Genomic DNA, 17,280 nt, shown 5'->3' on the forward strand with positions numbered 1-17,280 from the left:
GTTAAGGATCTGGTGTTGCCATGAACTGTGGTGTAGGTCGCAGATGTGGCTCGGATCCCACGTTGCTGTGGCTGTGGCGTAGGTGGGCAGCTGTAGCTCTGATTCGACCCCTTGCCTGGGAACCTCCAGGTGCCGCAGGTGCGGCCCTAAAAAGACCAAAAAAAGAAAAAGAAAAGAACCGTTGAGAAACAGGCATTTTGTGCCTAATGTACCAAAGACTCTGGGACACAGGGAAGCGTATCCTGCTAACAGGCTGCGGGAGGAATGCAGGGAAGGTCAGCAGGCGAGTGACGAGCAATGCCAAATGAATGCCAAAGTTCCAAGCGCTATGGGAGCGGAGGGCTGGGAGGGGCTCGAGCCAAGCATCAAAGGGAAAGGAAGGATTTGACCCATATTGAGTCCTTCTATTAAGAAATGGGCAAGATTTCAAACAGAAAATGACATTAGCTTCTCATTTTTAAAAGAGAGAAGGGCCAACACAATTTGCTGTTTTCCAAACTACAATCATTGAGGTCCAGGCTGGATTTGAAAGCCTGTCACTGTTGGGAGAAGTGGAGGCTTGTGGAAGGGGGTTTGGTTCTGGTTGGCTGTGTGGTCAGCCGTTTGGATAGGAAGGGACAGGAGGGCAGGGAGGGCAGTGCTCAAATCCAATTTGTCACTCCTATGAAAGATGTGCTGTGGTGGGCTCAAAATCCTGCTCCACTCTCCCTGCCTCGGTGGCCCTGGGGAAGTTAGCGCTCCCCAAACCTCAATTACCTCGACTGCGAAGTGGGGTAATGCCGCCATGTCAGGGATAGTTTGCGTTAAAAGGATGCCTTTAAAACTTGGAACACAATATCCAGCACACAGTGGTCAATTAAATACTAGAGCCCGCCACAAACAGTCAATTAATGATCCCACCTGACTCTTCTCATGCCATCTTGCCGCACAACAGAATGACAAATAACTGGGATCTCTGGTCATGGATTTTTCTAGAAAATGCATAATTTGGGAGTTCCTGTCGTGGCTCAGTGGTTAACAAATCTGACTAGGAACCATAAGGTTGCGGGTTTGATCCCTGGCCTTGCTCAGTGGGTTAAGGATCCCGCGTTGCCATGAGCTGTGGTGTATGTAGGTTGCAGATGGGGCTCAGACCCCATGTTACTGTGGCTGTGGTGTAGGCCGGCAGCTACAGCTCCAATTCGAACCCTAGCCTGGGAAGCTCCATATGCACGGATGTGGCCCTAGAAAAGACCACAAAAAAAAAAGAAGAAGAAGAAAATGCATAATTTAAGAACATTAGTGACGTTGGTCCATCTTATAAGGTCAATAAGGTGAGTTTGTGATTTAGGAAATATATTCCTTTGACTGGAAGTTAATCATATCCCCCGTTTAGTGTCTTATTGGATCAGCCACTTTTTAGGTATTTTTAAGATGGGTTGAAGGATAGAGAGAAGAAGTTAGGGAAAAGAAAAAATTGATTGAGTCCCCCTTCTGGTGAGTGCTCAGTGAGAACGGCCTCCCAGTGACCCAGTTTCCTACGAAATCTCACTTGGAGAGCTCAGACTCTAAGCGTACTGGGACTTGGCTTCGTAGAAAATAAACACATCCTGGCTGTCATTTGGGCAATATGTCATACAGCCAAGGGGACGCATGATGTCTGAATCCTGTCTTTCGGAGATGATTCTTCATTCACGTGGCAGTCAAGTTTTTACCATTTAAAACAGACTTTATGAGTTGACTCAAAACTTAAACCTTTTGGAATCCTCTTATGCTGTTGGTGAGAATATAAACTGATGTAGCCACTATGGAAATCAATCTGGAAGTTCCTTAAGAAACTAAAAATAGAGTATGATGCAGCAATCCTATCCCCCGGGTACATATCCAGAAAATATGAAAATTCTAATTTGAAAAGGTACATGTACCCCAATGTTCACAGCAGCACTATTTACAGTAGGCAAGACATGGAAGCAATCTAAATGCCCATCAACAGAGGACTGGATAAAGACGATGTGGTACATACATATAATGGAATATTACTCAGCCATTAAAAAGAATGAAATAGCACCATTTGCGGCAACATGAATGGACCTAGAGATTCTCCTGCTAAGTGGAGTAAGTCAGGCAGAGAAAGACAAATATGACTTGATATCACTTATATGTGCCCTCTGAAAAATAATACAAATCAACTTATTTACAAAACAGAAATAGATGTACAGACATAGAAAACAAACTCATGGTTACCAAAGGGGAAAGAGGAGGAGAAGGGATAAATTAGATATACACTATTGTATATAAAATAGATGAATTTATTGTATAGCACAGGGAACCATACTCAGTATCTTATAATAACCTATAATAGAAAAGAATCTGAAGCTATACACCTGAAACCAACATAATATTATAAATCAACTACAGTATAGTTTAAAAATTTTGTTTTAAAAACTTGAGCCTTTTCCCTCTCATTACACTCATTTACCAAGGCAAAGGATCTCCTTTGTACCTGGTCTCATTGGCATCAAAGTTTTCTCTCTTCCTCAGCTGTCACTCACCACCCAGGTTACAGACTTCTCTTCCCTGACTGCAAGAGGGAGGGGCTAGCCTACTGCTCTCCTGAACCCAGAGGCACTCCTCTTTTTTAAATTTTTCTCTGGAAGCCTCCTTCCATCGCCAGTAAAAGTTTTTTGGACTCATTGACAAGGGAGGTTATGACAGTCTTAATCAGAGAAGATTTTTATTTCATCATCTCCTCTTTGTGCTAGGAGTTCTGTTGCCTACCCACATCTCTCAAGTTGTTTCACTAAGCTGCAAGTTAATAAACAGCCCGTTCGGCTTCAAAGCCAGCATCCTTAAGGAGGCAGAAATAAAAACTCAGAACAGACCAAGGTTTCAAGAGGTTTCATGACCATGAGTTGGGTCAGTCTAGTCTAGAAGAGCACGTGAGAGTTGTGCCCTCTTCTCGGCATCAGATCGTACCTTTGTGCCAGCTGCCTCCTCTTCCCTGGATGAAAACGGGGCGTTTCGTAAGCATTATTTTCATTCTTATCTCAGATCCTAGTCCTTCACAACTTTCCTCCTTTTTGTTCCCTTTTGTCGAAACAGAATCTCCATTAGGTTCAGAGACATATTTTAAGAGCAATAGCATTCTGCAAATCCTTTCACGTTCTCCCGACTTAGTGCCCATCTTTTATTTATAAACACTCTCTCGAATCATCAGTGGATGAAAAGAGGGACAACCAACCTCTGTCTGAAACCCTAAGACTCAAAAATTCACTTAACAGAATGAACACTAACACAATCTGTGAGTGTAACACTGAAAGGAAACCTAGGGCCCCAAGCAGGGCGGCATATCCAAGGAAGGACAGACAACCAGCCAGACACAGGGAGACTGCACACTCAAGAGGCAACTCGGAGCTTTTGGAAAACTTGAAGGCTCTGAGGATATTCTGCAGAATTAGGAGAGGTTAAGAAATAGGGGCTCGAGTTCTCTTGTGGCACAGTGGGTTAAGGATCTGTGATTGTCACTGAAGCGGCTTGGGTTGCTGCTAGGGCGCAGGTTCAATCCCTGACCTGGGATCTTCCATATGCCACAGGCATGGCCCCCCCCCAAAAAAAAGAAAGAAAGAAATAGGGGCTGCATCATGGATGATAAAGGCAAAATAGTTGTGACACCTGAGGAGAAGGGCCAGGGTGCAAAGAGCTGGGATCTGGTTGGAGGGGTGAGCCTTGAGGTTCTCAAAGGGAAGTCTGTTTCATGGTATGCTTTGTGACTCTCTCCAGCAATGTACAGTCAACACAGAGGAAATGTTTGCTGAATCAGAAACCCCTAAAATTCAACGTGATAGGGAAGTAACCAAAGCTCTGGGTTCAGTCCTAAGTGCTTTACTTGTATTATCTCAAGCCAGAGAGGTGGGAGAGCCAATGAAGCCAAGAAATGGCAGAAGTTTAAGAGGATGATGGAGTCAAATGCTGTGAACAGGTCAAATAATGGTGCTGCAGATGGTTTAAGGGTAGAGCAGCAGGACCCATGAAACAGTTACCCAGGCATGCCCTGCTGGAGATGAGCTGGGGTGGGGGGTGCCGTAGGGGAAGGATAGAGGGCAGAGAGCCAATGGAAGCAGCCATTAGGATTAATCACAAAGAGGTATCTGTGCCAGAGGAGTCTCAGGGCAGTATTAGAGCAGAGGCCAGAATGGCCAGGGCTGGACGAAGGATATGGGATTTTTAGACACTGAGAGTGCTATTGTGAACAGGTGCTGGACCTCTCTCTCACATACACCTGTCTGCTCTGTTCCCCATTTCTGCCTGGGGCACGCCCTTCTCTGGTCATCCAGACTCCAAAACATCCAGCCGTCTCCCTCCTAACCCTCCATCTCCGTCTGGTTGCCTAGCTCTCGTTAATGCTACATCTGGTTCCTATTACTACTTTGTCAAATGTCCGTATTCTTATGTCAAATGTATTTCAAATGTCCCTTCTTCCCTTGCCCAAGCCTCATTCATAAATAACTTTCTTCAATGCCATAGAATTGTAGAAATGTTTTCTTCTTCACTTACTGCTCTCTGTGGATCTGCCAAAGTTCTTTCGATCAGGTTGCAATTTCCAAAAATGGCCACAATTTCCCATCCTATATTATCTCTTGCCATGTGATACTGACCTTCGCCCCACATGAGGCGGGGTCTAGCTGCCCTCCTCTGACTTCTGACTTGACTGACAAGACTGTGGCAGGAGTAACAATGGGCAGTCGCCATCAGAAAAAGACTAGGTCAGAAACAGGCAATGCAGCTTCTACCTCGTTTGATAGAACTTTCGTGCCTGGAGCTCTGAGCTAACATGTAAGGAGCTCTGACTACTGTAAGGCCACCCACCACGCTGTGAGGAAGCCCAGCGCCAGTGAGTAAAGACACCCTGAGTGATTCCAGCTGAGCCTTCAAGTCTCCCTAGCTGAGGCCCCAAACATCATGGAATAGAACAAAGTCACCCCCTCTGTGCTTCTCTGGAATTCCTGATCCACAGAATCCGGGAAGCTGAAAAAATGGTGGTTGTTTCATGCCACTAAATTTGAGGAGGTTTTGTATTAGCAGCTGTTATCCTTCTCTACTGGGTTACTAATATCCTGACATAAGGAAGTTCCCAGGATAGGGGTCAAATCAGAGCTCTACCGCAGCCACATGCGACCCTGGATCTGAGCTGCGTCTGCCACCTATATCACAGCTCACAGCAACGCTGGATCCTCTGACCCACTGAGCAAGGCCAGGGATCGATCCTGCATCCTCATGGATACTAGTCGGGTTCACTTCCGTTGCACCACAAGGGGACTCCAGGATCTAGATCTGATTTTCTGAGAGTAGTACAGTGTTGAGACATGAACGTGAGGTGACCCTGAAAATAATGTAACTATCTGTCTTCTCAATAAGAAAATAAGGAAAAAGGGGTTTTGGTCAGTTGAAAGGTATCAGCTTTTAAAGCTAAGGATGAAATTGTTAATTTTCCATTTATTTAATTTACACGCAGTCCCAGATTGCATAAGATCATACATTTAGAAATTGTGCTCTTTTCCATTCTCATGTTTATTGGAACAGTGTTGGTACCCTCTTGACCCACGTCTTTGTCAAGAGCATCCTGGTCATCATTAGAGTCGCCTTCTGAATTGTCTCACAGATTTGCTGGCCGGCACCATCTTCACAGCCATTTACACAGTGTGAGATAAAGTACTTTGGAATCTGTGTATGATGCTGTCACTGGAAATTTAATCCCAGCCACAAAGCTGCATTTAGGCAACACAAGACCAGTTTTTATTTGTCTAGATGTGCATTCACGAGCACCTCGAAATTACTGATCACCACGTTATTGCTTTTGAAAACCACCTGAAAAGGCCTGTGCACAATGATACCTAGCCTGCACTTCTACGAGGGCAGAGCCCATGAATAATCACTAAAGCGGTGCAAATGTGCTTCCTTGTGAAAGTCATTCTATTAGGTGACTGCTGTGAGCAGCCAGGGCTGGTATTTATTTTAGGTAATTTCAAGCTAATGTGTCCTGCCCAACAATGTTTGTGGTTCTAAGTAGATAACGGAACGGTTATCTACGGTTCCAGTGAAGATACAAGACTGAATAAAGCCCTATGGGGTTTTTTGTTTTCTTTTTTTTTGAGGATAAAAAATCACCATGTGTTTGGGTAGATACTCCAGAAAATGAGTGTTGAGTGGAGGAATGGGTACTTGTGGCCCTTTAGGGAGACGGAACTCCAAGCAGTAAGGAGGATCTCCAGGCTATAAGAGGGGAAATGTGGAGACAGGGCCCTGCTGGGAGGAAATCACAGTCCTCCAGGAGGGAGGAAGAAGGATGCTCATACCTGCTCTCCATGGGTTTAGAAATGAGGTGAAAGACACAAGCAAAGGCAGAGCCGACAGAGCTTGATCAAATTAGGGATGCAGTAAATATAGTGCAAACACCTGCTCCACAGCCCTGGGACCTGAGTTCAAACCCAGGCCTGTCCTTATGCAGGCTGTGTGACCTTGAGCAAGTTATTAAACCTCTCTGAGCCTCAGTTTCTATCTCCGCAAGAAAGCCGTCGGAGAATAATTGAGATGACATACAAAACGCAAGAAAAGGAAAAAGCCAGCTGGATAGAGAGTTCCTGAAGACATTTCTTTGAGAACACGCATCATTATGATTAATAGCTGATTGGATGTGGGGGTTGGGAGAGAGGAATCGTTATCACCCATAGAGTTTCTCTTGGAACGGGTCATTCCAGATGTGGGCATTAAAAAAATCATGTTCTAACCGTTTTCCCCCATAAGAGTCAAAGTGTGTTAGAAGGAAAATAGAATGGAACTACAGAGCGGTTTGTTAATTGGGGATTGGTTCTAAATGACATTCTTTGTTTTTTTTTTTTTTGTCTTTTTTTTGTTGTTGTTGTTGTTGTTGTTATTGTTGTTGTTGTTGCTATTTTCTGGGCCGCTCCCGCGGCATATGGAGGTTCCCAGGCTAGGGGTCCAATCGGAGCTGTAGCCACCGGCCTACGCCAGAGCCACAGCAACGCCAGAACCACAGCAACGCGGTATCCGAGCCGCGTCTGCAACCTACACCACAGCTCACAGCAACGCCGGATCGTTAACCCACTGAGCAAGGGCAGGGACCGAACTCGCAACCTCATGGTTCCTAGTCGGATTCGTTAACCACTGCGCCACGACGGGAACTCCTAAATGACATTCTTAAAGAGCTGGACATTGCATTTGTCAGAATGGAAGGTGAGGAGTAGCACAAAGGATCTGTTTCCTCCTTCCCTCTGCCATTGGGGGCAACCACCACACAGATCACCAAATAAAACAAGTCTGGTGCTCAAAATCACCAGGCTGGAAAACCACGCTTCTGAATAAATGTCCACCTGAAGTGAAACTCCAGATGCTTGGAGGTCAAGGATGATAAGAGGGAAAGGCTGAGCTATGGAGCCAGCAAATGGTTGAGCTTCCTATTAAGAAACAGGGTTTACAGAGCAACATTCACTGCTGGAGGTTGGGAGCCCTAGGCCCTGATCCCACCTGGAGGTCACCCCTTCTCCGTACCCTGCCCCCCTCACTCCAATGCACCGTCACCTGTGGCAGGAAGGGGTCCCAAAGCATCGCTCTGGTGTCCCTCCCTGGATGGCTACTCAGTTCCACAAATTCAAGCATGAAAATGCTGCCTAGGAGGGAAAGCAAAATTAATCACACTGTACACTACTCTACAGAAGAAAGAATTTCATAAAATAAAGTACTTAAAGGTTAAATTAAAAGCTCTTAAACGGGAGTTCCCATCGTGGCGCAGTGGTTAACGAATCCGACTAGGAACCATGAGGTTGCGGGTTCGGTCCCTGCCCTTGCTCAGTGGGTTAACGATCCGGCGTTGCCGTGAGCTGTGGTGTAGGTTGCAGACGCGGCTCGGATCCTGCGTTGCTGTGGCTCTGGCGTAGGCCAGTGGCTACAGCTCCGATTCAACCCCTAGCCTGGGAACCTCCATATGCCGCGGGAGCGGCCCAAAGAAATAGCAAAAAGACAAAAAAAAAAAAAAAAAAAAAGTTCTTAAACAATAGCACACAATATCCATTCTTCTATATTTTGCTTCTCCCCTTCTCGGTGTCCTATAGAGCTTTCCATATTTATACACAGAGATCTTTCTTCTTTTTTGTTTTTTCAAAGGCTACTCCACCATGTGTTATGTGCTATACCACAGTCCATTCAACAAATTCTCTACTGCTGGACACTTAGTTGCTTCCAACCTTTTGGGATTCCAACAATGCCACAAGCAAGAACCTTATACATACGTTATTTCACACTTGTACAGGCAGAAGCAGAATTGCATTTAAACTTCTGCTACATACCGCCGCCCTCCCCTTTGCAGAGGTTGTGCAGTTTTCCACATTCATCAATAAAGTTCTGATATCCATTCTGAAAGTTCATTTTCATGTTTTCATTCCATTATCTCATGAGTCTCTCTCTTTGGTAGCAGACTTCTTTCTTGAGAAGCTGATCAGAGACTACATCCTTGCTACCGAGGAAAAAAATCAAAACACCTCATTTCACCACTTGTAAGTGTCAGATTAGCAGTAGAGACAGCAAGTGCACAACTGAGGAGCTAGACATGCTTGGGAGACACAACTGACTTAGAAGATGTTATGGAAGAAAAGGGACCCACCTAGGTCCTTGGGGAAAAACAAAAACAAAAACCAGAGAAGCTGAGGAAGGACAGAAAAATGCTTATGTTCCAAAGAAGAAATATACATGAAATATGCCAAGCCAGAGAGCACCCTGGCTGGGGCAAAGTGCTGTAAAAGTTATTGACGGAAGGGTTTAGAATTGTAATTGGGGTCTGAATACGGAAAACCCAAAGTGCCAGAGAAGAAAGTCTGGTCTTTATGATTTATGCTACCTGAAGTATGACTATATGTCCTGGTTTGCTCAGGACTGTCCTGGTTTATGTCTGTTGTCTTAGCATTTCTTGCACTCTCAAAAGGCCCAGTTTGATCATTTATATAGTCCGTCACCCTGGCAATAGAGACCAACAAAACTGTGTGTACAAGTGAGAAAGATGATAAAAGAAACATTTCAGGCAAAACAAATGTGAGTGCTGAGTGCACAGAATGGCCGAAGGGAGAGAGGCTGGTGTCAGGGGGGGACCAGGACATCAGCTGGCAGGAAAGCAAGACTACGGGGACAGGAGGAAAGAGGCTAGGCCTGACTCTTCCAGTCTGAAATAAACTAATTTACTTAACCTCTCTGGAGCTGCCATTTATTCATGTGTAAACTAAAGATACTCGATTACTTGCAGAAGGGCCCTTTCAGATTTAATACTCTGGGGTGGAGGAGGTGATTGCTACAAGTCTAGGTGCACAGATATGTGGAAGCTGGGAAGGAAAAAAAGACGAAACATGGTAAAGGACAGGGAACAGTCAGAACAGTTGAACCTAAGCGACAAGGACAGCAGAGGTGTTGCCACTGACAAATAAAAGGTGTGCAGATTATTGAGCTGAATTGTGAGACAGCCCATGAGGTTAGTGTCATACACACTGTGTCTGAGATGACAGCACACTGAAGTGGTGATTTAAAGATACTTCCAAGAGGACACAATACTGTAACAAAGCCAAATGGAAGCCAGGGCTGGGCTGGACCACACGTAGAGACTTCTAGCAAATGGACTCAGGGCAGGTTGGCGGTCCTCACTTATAGTGCTTTGATGTGATCAGAGAAGATGGGTGCAAAGACAACAGGTGAGTAGATAAAGGTTGAGGGTCAAAATTTCAGGCCAGACAGCCTAGGAAAGCAAAGGAGGTTTTGGATGACAGGGCCTGTTGACAATTCCAGTCTTCATCTCCAATAGTTCTGAAGGAAATCATCTGCTTATGTTCAAGATGTATTTAAGGAAACCCCATACCTACACCTGGATGGCTTTGGCTCCAAGAAAGGATCACATCTCACTCCTCTGGGGTTACCCAATGACAAAAGGGATTTGAGCCAGACCTCTTTATCATGAGAGAGTCTTTGGTTAATGGAAGCCCTACAGGTAGACTTGGCTCAAAGTGGTGTCAGCTCCTCTTCATACGCTATAGGATTGGCTCCTCCACCATCCAAATGCCCTAACACGCAGCTCACATGCTCAAGTCTCGAAAGATGACCAAAGAGCATCCTGGCCAGACCAGCCTGAAGCAGCTCTTACACGGAATAGAAAATGGACTTTAAAAGAATTCCTTGAATAAATGATCCACGAGCACCAGCTTTCTAGCAGAAGATCCTGGGGAATGAAAAGTTTTCCAGCCCCTATGCTTCCACCACTTCTTTGTGATAAGATCAGAAGCAGATAATTAAATCACCTCTAGGCGTGCCACACTACATAAATTCAAAACTGCACAATGAGAGTTAAAATACTGTGACTGTGTTCAAGCTGAGAGGTTGGGAAATGGCTTTTTCCCCTCCTCTTGAGTGTAGACGGCTAAAGTTTTTCTTCTTCCAAAAGAATATTTTCAATTGTAAAAGAAACACTAAAGTCCTGTGGGAATGAGTCATTAAACTCCAGGTTTATTAGAGGTAAAATGCTCTCACGTGATCACATGATTCTGTGATGCTGAACAGAGACGTCGCCTGGGGCTTGAGCACAGGGCTATGTCTCATTCACTCACCCACAAAAATCTGGCAAGTCCAGGACACGGACATCAAGAGACCATTTCTGATATGGCAGCATCTCTGTGTCTAGAATTGACCATAACCCAATGGTTCACGCTCCCTGTAACATCACACCAAGATGCTCACAGGAAGTGAACGAAGAAGCAGCAAGCAAGGAAAGGCACCTGTTACAAACCAAATTGCTGTGTCTGAGAAATGATCACTCTAGCTGTCAGGAACTTAAATACCAAAGGAAGGTAAATTGGATTAGGTTACATTTGGAAGAGAGTTCCAGTAAGAAGCTTGGTAACTTCTGATTGCCTTTAATGGCATTAAACCCAATCTGCTTCTAGAAAATGTATTTTGCATACACCACAAGTTGCATTTATAGATTTTGTCCTCACGGAAGATGGACCTGGAGAGAGGACTGACATGGATGTGGCCTGCAAAGGAAGAAATGATGGCAGTAAATCAGCCAAATCTTCCACAAGACCTACAAAAATAAATAAATTAAAGGGGGTACGGATAAACCATGGCTGTTTTCTGAGGGTTTTTTTTTTTTTTTTTTTCCCTGTAAAAGATTCTTTCTGAACTTGAATTATCAGACTGCCACATCGGCCGGCTACAAGATCAATTCCAGCTAACTACTTACTGCCCATATCATAAGTCTACAAAACACAACTCAACCTGAAAAGATGAAAGGAAAGAAAAGAAAGGGAAAGCACGTCATCAGACAAGTTTTGTTTTTCTTTTAAAGGTCACTGAGCATCCTCCTTCCAACCTCACGCCTGAAAGAGCCTAATAAAAGGATCCTAAAAAAAAAGGAACTTCGGGGGAGTTCCTGCTGTGGCACAGTGGGTTAAGGATCTGACAGCAGCAGCTCAGGTTGCTGCGGAGGTGTGGGTTCAATTCCCAGCCTGGCACAGTGGGTTAAAGGGTCCAGCATTGCCACAGCTATGGCATAGCTTGCAGTTGAAGCTTGGACTCAATCCATGGCCCAAGAACGTCCATATGCCATGAGTGTGGCCATTAAAAAAAAAAAAAAAAAAAAAAAAATTTCATTTTCTTCCTTGTGGAGGGCTCCTCTTTGCCTCCTGATTATCCTTTCCACAGCCTGGGTTTTAGGACTGGCTGGAGGGTCATATGGGAAGGGTCATGGGAGTCACGCTGCACAGCTGCCCCTCCTTTGTCATTCCTGCCTCAGGATAGCTGGGGTGAGTGGGCAGTGAGGTGAGCTTGCTGGGCCTGCCTGGAGCTGAGCAGCTGAGACGGTGCCAAGGCCAAAGGAAATGCAAGTGCAGCTCTCCCTCTGCACACAATCTACCCACATGTGCCCAGGAACAACCACCCCCTCTCCTCCTCCTCCCCTGACTCTCTGCGTGCCCCTATCAGCACCCTGTTGTCCATTCCTGGGTGGTTGCACTCTGCAGGCTCCTGGGGAATGTGGGCTGGAACTTTTCCATACATTCCTCTGGTCAAGCAGCTGCATAGACATCGAGTATTAGATAGCTAAGCACCGTTTCCAATCCCCTTTCAGCAAAACATGCCTAGACTACAGAAGTTGGGAGGCTAAAAACTACATTTCCCAGCCTCCTTTGCAGCTACAGATCTGCATGTGACCTCCTCTCTGACAAGCAGACTTGTTCACAGGAAATTCAGACGGAGTGAGTGTTGAGCAGTGGCTGTTCAGAGAGGTCGGCTCTTCTTAGAGACCTGATGTGTGTGATTTCTATGGGCAGAGGGCAGAGATTCTCAAGTCATCACCCTGTAACACCAAAGCTGAGTATGAGCTGTGACGGCACAGGACAGGAGCTACTGCTAGAAGAGTCCTGCTTCTTTAAGGTTCTTTTAGGGCTGCACCCATGGCACATGGAAGTTCCCAGGCTAGGGGTCAAATCAGAGCTGCAGCTGCTGACCAGCAGCGCTGGATCTGAGCCACATTTGTGACCTACACCACAGCTCACAGCAATGCCAGGTCCATAACCCACTGAGAAAGGCCAGGGATCAAACCCGCATCCTCATGGATACTAGTTGAGTTTGTTACCGCTGAGCCACTACAGGAACTCCCCTCTAAGGTTCTTAATACCCTGTAACAAATCATTTTCTGCTTACATTTGCTAGAGTGGCATCTATTGTCTGCAACTAACAGTAATGATCAAAACAACTTCTTCTCCTTAAAAATCTCCATTGTTTTCCCTTAGAGTGTTCCCGCCTCGCACTCAGAGAAGGCGCTTCAGATACATGCACCAAAACCTCACTTGAGAAATGACAAAGCTGTTCTTTTGAGGAATCGCTATACAGCGGACCCTTGAACAACACAGGAGTTAAGGGGCGCTGACCCTCTGCACAGTCAAAAATCTGAGTAGAACTTATAGTCTGCCCTCTGTATAACGGTTCTGCATCCATGGATTCAACCAACCATGGATCACGTAATACTGCAGTATTTACACTGGAAAAAAACCCGTGTATAAGCGGACCAGCGTGGTTGAAACTTGTATTGTTCAAGGGTCAGCTGTACTAGCATCCATCCAGAGTGACTATGTAATAGCTACTGAGCTGCTAGGTGAACAGGTCAGATACAATTCCTGCCCTCATGGAGCTGTCCATCTAGTGGAAAAAGAATAATACCTCTTTTTTTTTTTTTTTTTTTAGCAGATTAATGCTCCCAATATTTAACTCATAATCCTCAAAATAACAGTAGGAAGTAGATATTATCGTTCCTATTTCACAAATGAAGGAACTAAGCCTCAGAGAGGGTAAGTAACTTTCCCACAATCAGCATTATTATATCTCATGTCTCGGAAGGGCTAGAACCAGAGGTCAAATCCACACAGCTGACGCCAGAACCTGCCTCCAATATGTGTCTGTGTCTTCTGCTCTTCTTGTAAGAACAACAGTCACATTGGATTTAAAAACCACACAAATCCAGTACAACCTCATCTTACTACTTACATCGGCAAAGACCCTATTTCCAAATAAATTCACATTCTGAGGCTCCAAGTAGACATGAATTGGAGTGGGTTGGCAACTATTCGATCCACTCCAGGGGCAAAGCCTTGACTCGGCTGTTTAGGGGTTAAAGATAATGTGTTTGTGTCTAAACCTGTACGTACTGCACATGAGATTCTCGAGAGAGGTGTAAAATTTAAAGCACCTTCAAAAAACTAGTCAAACAAACCACCGTCACCTGATTTCAATTGCTTGACTTTTTACTTGTGGTGCACTGTCTTATATTATCTTGAATTGTACTTAATTAGTCCTATTTCTACGATGAAAACCTCCCTAATTCCAAATTTGGCTTCAAGTTCATAGCTGAAAATAAACATTCATGGTTTACACGTACTAACACATTTCCCCTCTTATGAGGCTTAAAATACTATGTGGCGAAAGGGTGAAATCTCTGTCTATCCAAACATGACTAATACGTCTGGATTGCCTTCACTCATTCTCTCTGAAATTGTGCACACGTTATACAAAGTTACCTGAAAAATACCACCTAGCATTTAGTCAGCACTCACCATGCCAAGTGCTTTTTGCCCCTTATTCCTATAACAACTATAAAAAGCGGTCTTATCAGAGGCGAGTATTTTATTTTAAGCCGCATCCTTCGCAAAGTGTCCTGCACAGTAGATACGTAACAAATGCCGGCTTATTCATTTTCAATTTTGCCATCCTTGTATTTTCATTCAATTTTGCCATCCTTGCCTATAATTAATATGTATTAGAAACACAACTAAATTATAAAGAAGGTTCAGCTGTGCAAAAAAAGGGGGGAAGAATTTTTATAGCAGGAAGCATCTTAAGATTTAACAGGAAATCGGAGTTCCTAGTCTAAAATATTTAATTACTTGCAAAGTCCTTTTATAGCCTTTAATGAGTCATGTTGTAATTCACGCAAGTCTCCTATCTTCTGTACATTCCTGAATCAGAAACCTCTGTGGGCGCTGCCTGGTTTCCTGAGACATGCACTCCTTATATTGGCAAAGCATAACTAGGTTAATCTCCTATCTGTAACATTTGAAAATAAAAAGAAATTTTAACTCTCTTACAGAATTATCAAAGAAGAGCCTTTCGGTCTTTTAAGGATTAGGAAGAAAGCATTTATAATCCAATACATCTGCTATCTAATTTTGGTAATGGATACATAATTTCATTTTTGCCATGCAGATAAAAGGATATTAAAAACACGCGTATATACCAATGAAGGTGTTGCTCTAAAAGCCATAAACAGCTGACTCCTGATGTCTACCTTTCATCTCAGAGAATTCCAGAAAGCTATGCCTGCTAACAGAACCCTGAGCTAATTGGTCTTTTTGCTGATGAACAAACGTAAAGATAACAGAAAAAAAATGTTTGCAGACAAACAAGAAAATCATAAGCCTTATGTAATCTATTACATCAGTAAAGCCTTGGCAATGCAGATATTCTCAGATGTACACTCTCCTCCCTAGGCAAGCCCGTGAAGGAAAGAATTCTTATCCAAGGCTCAACGAAAGTGCTACTTGTTTAAATTCACATTTCCAATTTTTTTAAAAAATGGAGTCGATCATAGGTATTCATGCCACTATCATTTCTAAGATATCCTCTCTTTTTTTCTTATAGATGTAAAATAACACATAAGAGAATGCAAGGTCCTTTTATTTTTACTTGATTACCCAATTGCATGCTATCTTTCACATTTGAGCAGCTATTAAATTTAAGTTCGTTTCCTGGAAGCTGCAAGATACACATGGACGGGATAAAGTGCCCTCCCTATGCTCAAGGAACTTATAATCAGGCAGGTGGAAGATGAACAGCTTAGAGAACAAGGGCCATAGCACCAAGCAAGGGGGTGGAAAAAGACCTCACTCTTGACTGCGGGGCTCACCGAGCTCTTCAAGAAGGAAGTAACATCGGTTCTGGACATTGAAAAACAGATAGCGTTCTGGTGATGAGAGAGAGAACCCAGCCCACAGGATGCGATGGCACACCCGGAACCTGGCTCATCCACGGAGCCACAGGGCCAGACTTTCAACAAAAAGCATCCAGGAGGTCCCGTCCTGGCTCCGCAGTAGCAAGCCCAACTAGTAACCATGAGGATGTAGGTTCGATCCCTGACCTTGCTCAGTGGGTTAAGGATCCCGCATTGCCATGCACTGCACTATAGGCTCAGATCTGGCGTTGCTGGGGCTGTGGTGTAGAACTGGCAGCTGTGGCTCCAAATTGGACCCCTAGCCTGGGAACTTCCATAGGCCATCAGTGCGGCCCAAAAAAGATTAAAAAAAAAAGCATCCAGATTCTGGCCCCCAATTTTCTGGGGGGTGTGTGTGTGTGTGTGTGTGTGTCCCCGGAGGCGGAGCCTGAGAAACTCTATGTTTAACAACTAAACAAGCTTCCCAGTAGAGTCCTCGAGCACAGTGATGAGAGCAGGACTCTACAGGAACTATTCAGAGCACAAGAGGTGGTCATAGTCCTTGCAGGGAAGGAGAAAAGAAATGGCCTGAGAAGCAAGGCTGACTTCTGAGGCCTCGAAATAGCAGGCTTCCTGGGTGGAACCCCAGAAGATCTGTGGGTGGGGGATAACCAGAACCGTGTTTCAGGTGAAGATATCTGGCTGTGACCCAAAAGGCAGGCAAGACTCCAGGCCAGGAAGGAATTCATCACTGGGTCAGTGATGATAATCTGAGGGAGACGTAGGGCCTGCACTAAGGTCAAGGCGGCGGAAGTGGAGAGGGAGAAATGCTGGAGACAACTGGAGGAGCTTTGGTTAATGAGCTGGAGGCAGAATAGAGACACAAATCTGCAGGTGAGTAGTCTGAAGGCAGCTCTGACTGCGAGGCCCTGTGCCCCAGGTGGCCAGCCGGGAGCTCAGGTCTGGGGTGGGATGCGAGGGGTTGCTTCTTCCTGACATCACTACTGCCTGCTCTGACCCTGCCTCTCCGGACCCCCCGGACCTCACCTCCAGTTGCCCCGGCCAGAGTTCCCCCAATAACTGCAACAAAGTCAAACCCAATAACTGCGCTTGGCTATAGTGGACAGTGTCTGCTTCCCCAGCCCCGGGCATCCTTCAGCTCCCAGCCAACTCCCCAGTCACAGCTAGTCTCAGCCCATGGCTCCATGTGCATTAGGCTTTTTCTGTAAAAACAATTTATTTACTAAAAACAAGAGCAAAAACAAATAAAATTTAAAACAGTATAATATCGAACATTTGAGGATTAAGAGCTGGGATGGATTTGGGGTTGGCTGGACTGTCCTTTTGCTTTGTTTTGGTTTTCATTGGAAAGCAAAGCCCCGGAAAGGGAAAGCCGGCCAAGGAAACAATAGCACTGTGTCGGAGCTCCTGTCTCAATGGATCTGGCTGTGATAGGATGAAGATCAAGACTGCTTGGTATAAAGTCCGAACTTGAGATGCACCATCACGGGCAGTAAGGCTTTTGTTTATTTTGTTTTCTGTAACCCAGGGGCTGGCAATCTTTTTGGGGGTGGGGGGTGGGCAGCAGAACAAACAAATTCCGATTGCTTCTAAGCCACTGCTCAATGCCAGGCTGCCAGGGTGGTCTGTGTGCCTGGTGTCCCCCCTACCGCCGCAGCAGCACTGTGTAGCCGCCTGCATCCTTCTGGCAAGCTGAGCTCAGGAAGCCCACAGCCTGGCCATGGGCAGAAGGCTGGGGAAGCATGTGGTCACAG

The 17,280-nt window shown here is 45.1% G+C and overlaps 1 protein-coding gene across 2 annotated transcripts in view; it reads right to left on the bottom strand.

Moving 5' to 3' along the window:
• Window positions 1-17,280, bottom strand: part of CHN2 (chimerin 2) — a 300,407-nt gene that overhangs the window by 233,501 nt on the left and 49,626 nt on the right. The gene's annotated exons all lie outside the window — the stretch shown is intronic.

The sequence above is a fragment of the Sus scrofa genome, chromosome 18, assembly GCF_000003025.6.
Source record: "Sus scrofa isolate TJ Tabasco breed Duroc chromosome 18, Sscrofa11.1, whole genome shotgun sequence".
Lineage (NCBI taxonomy): Eukaryota > Metazoa > Chordata > Mammalia > Artiodactyla > Suidae > Sus > Sus scrofa.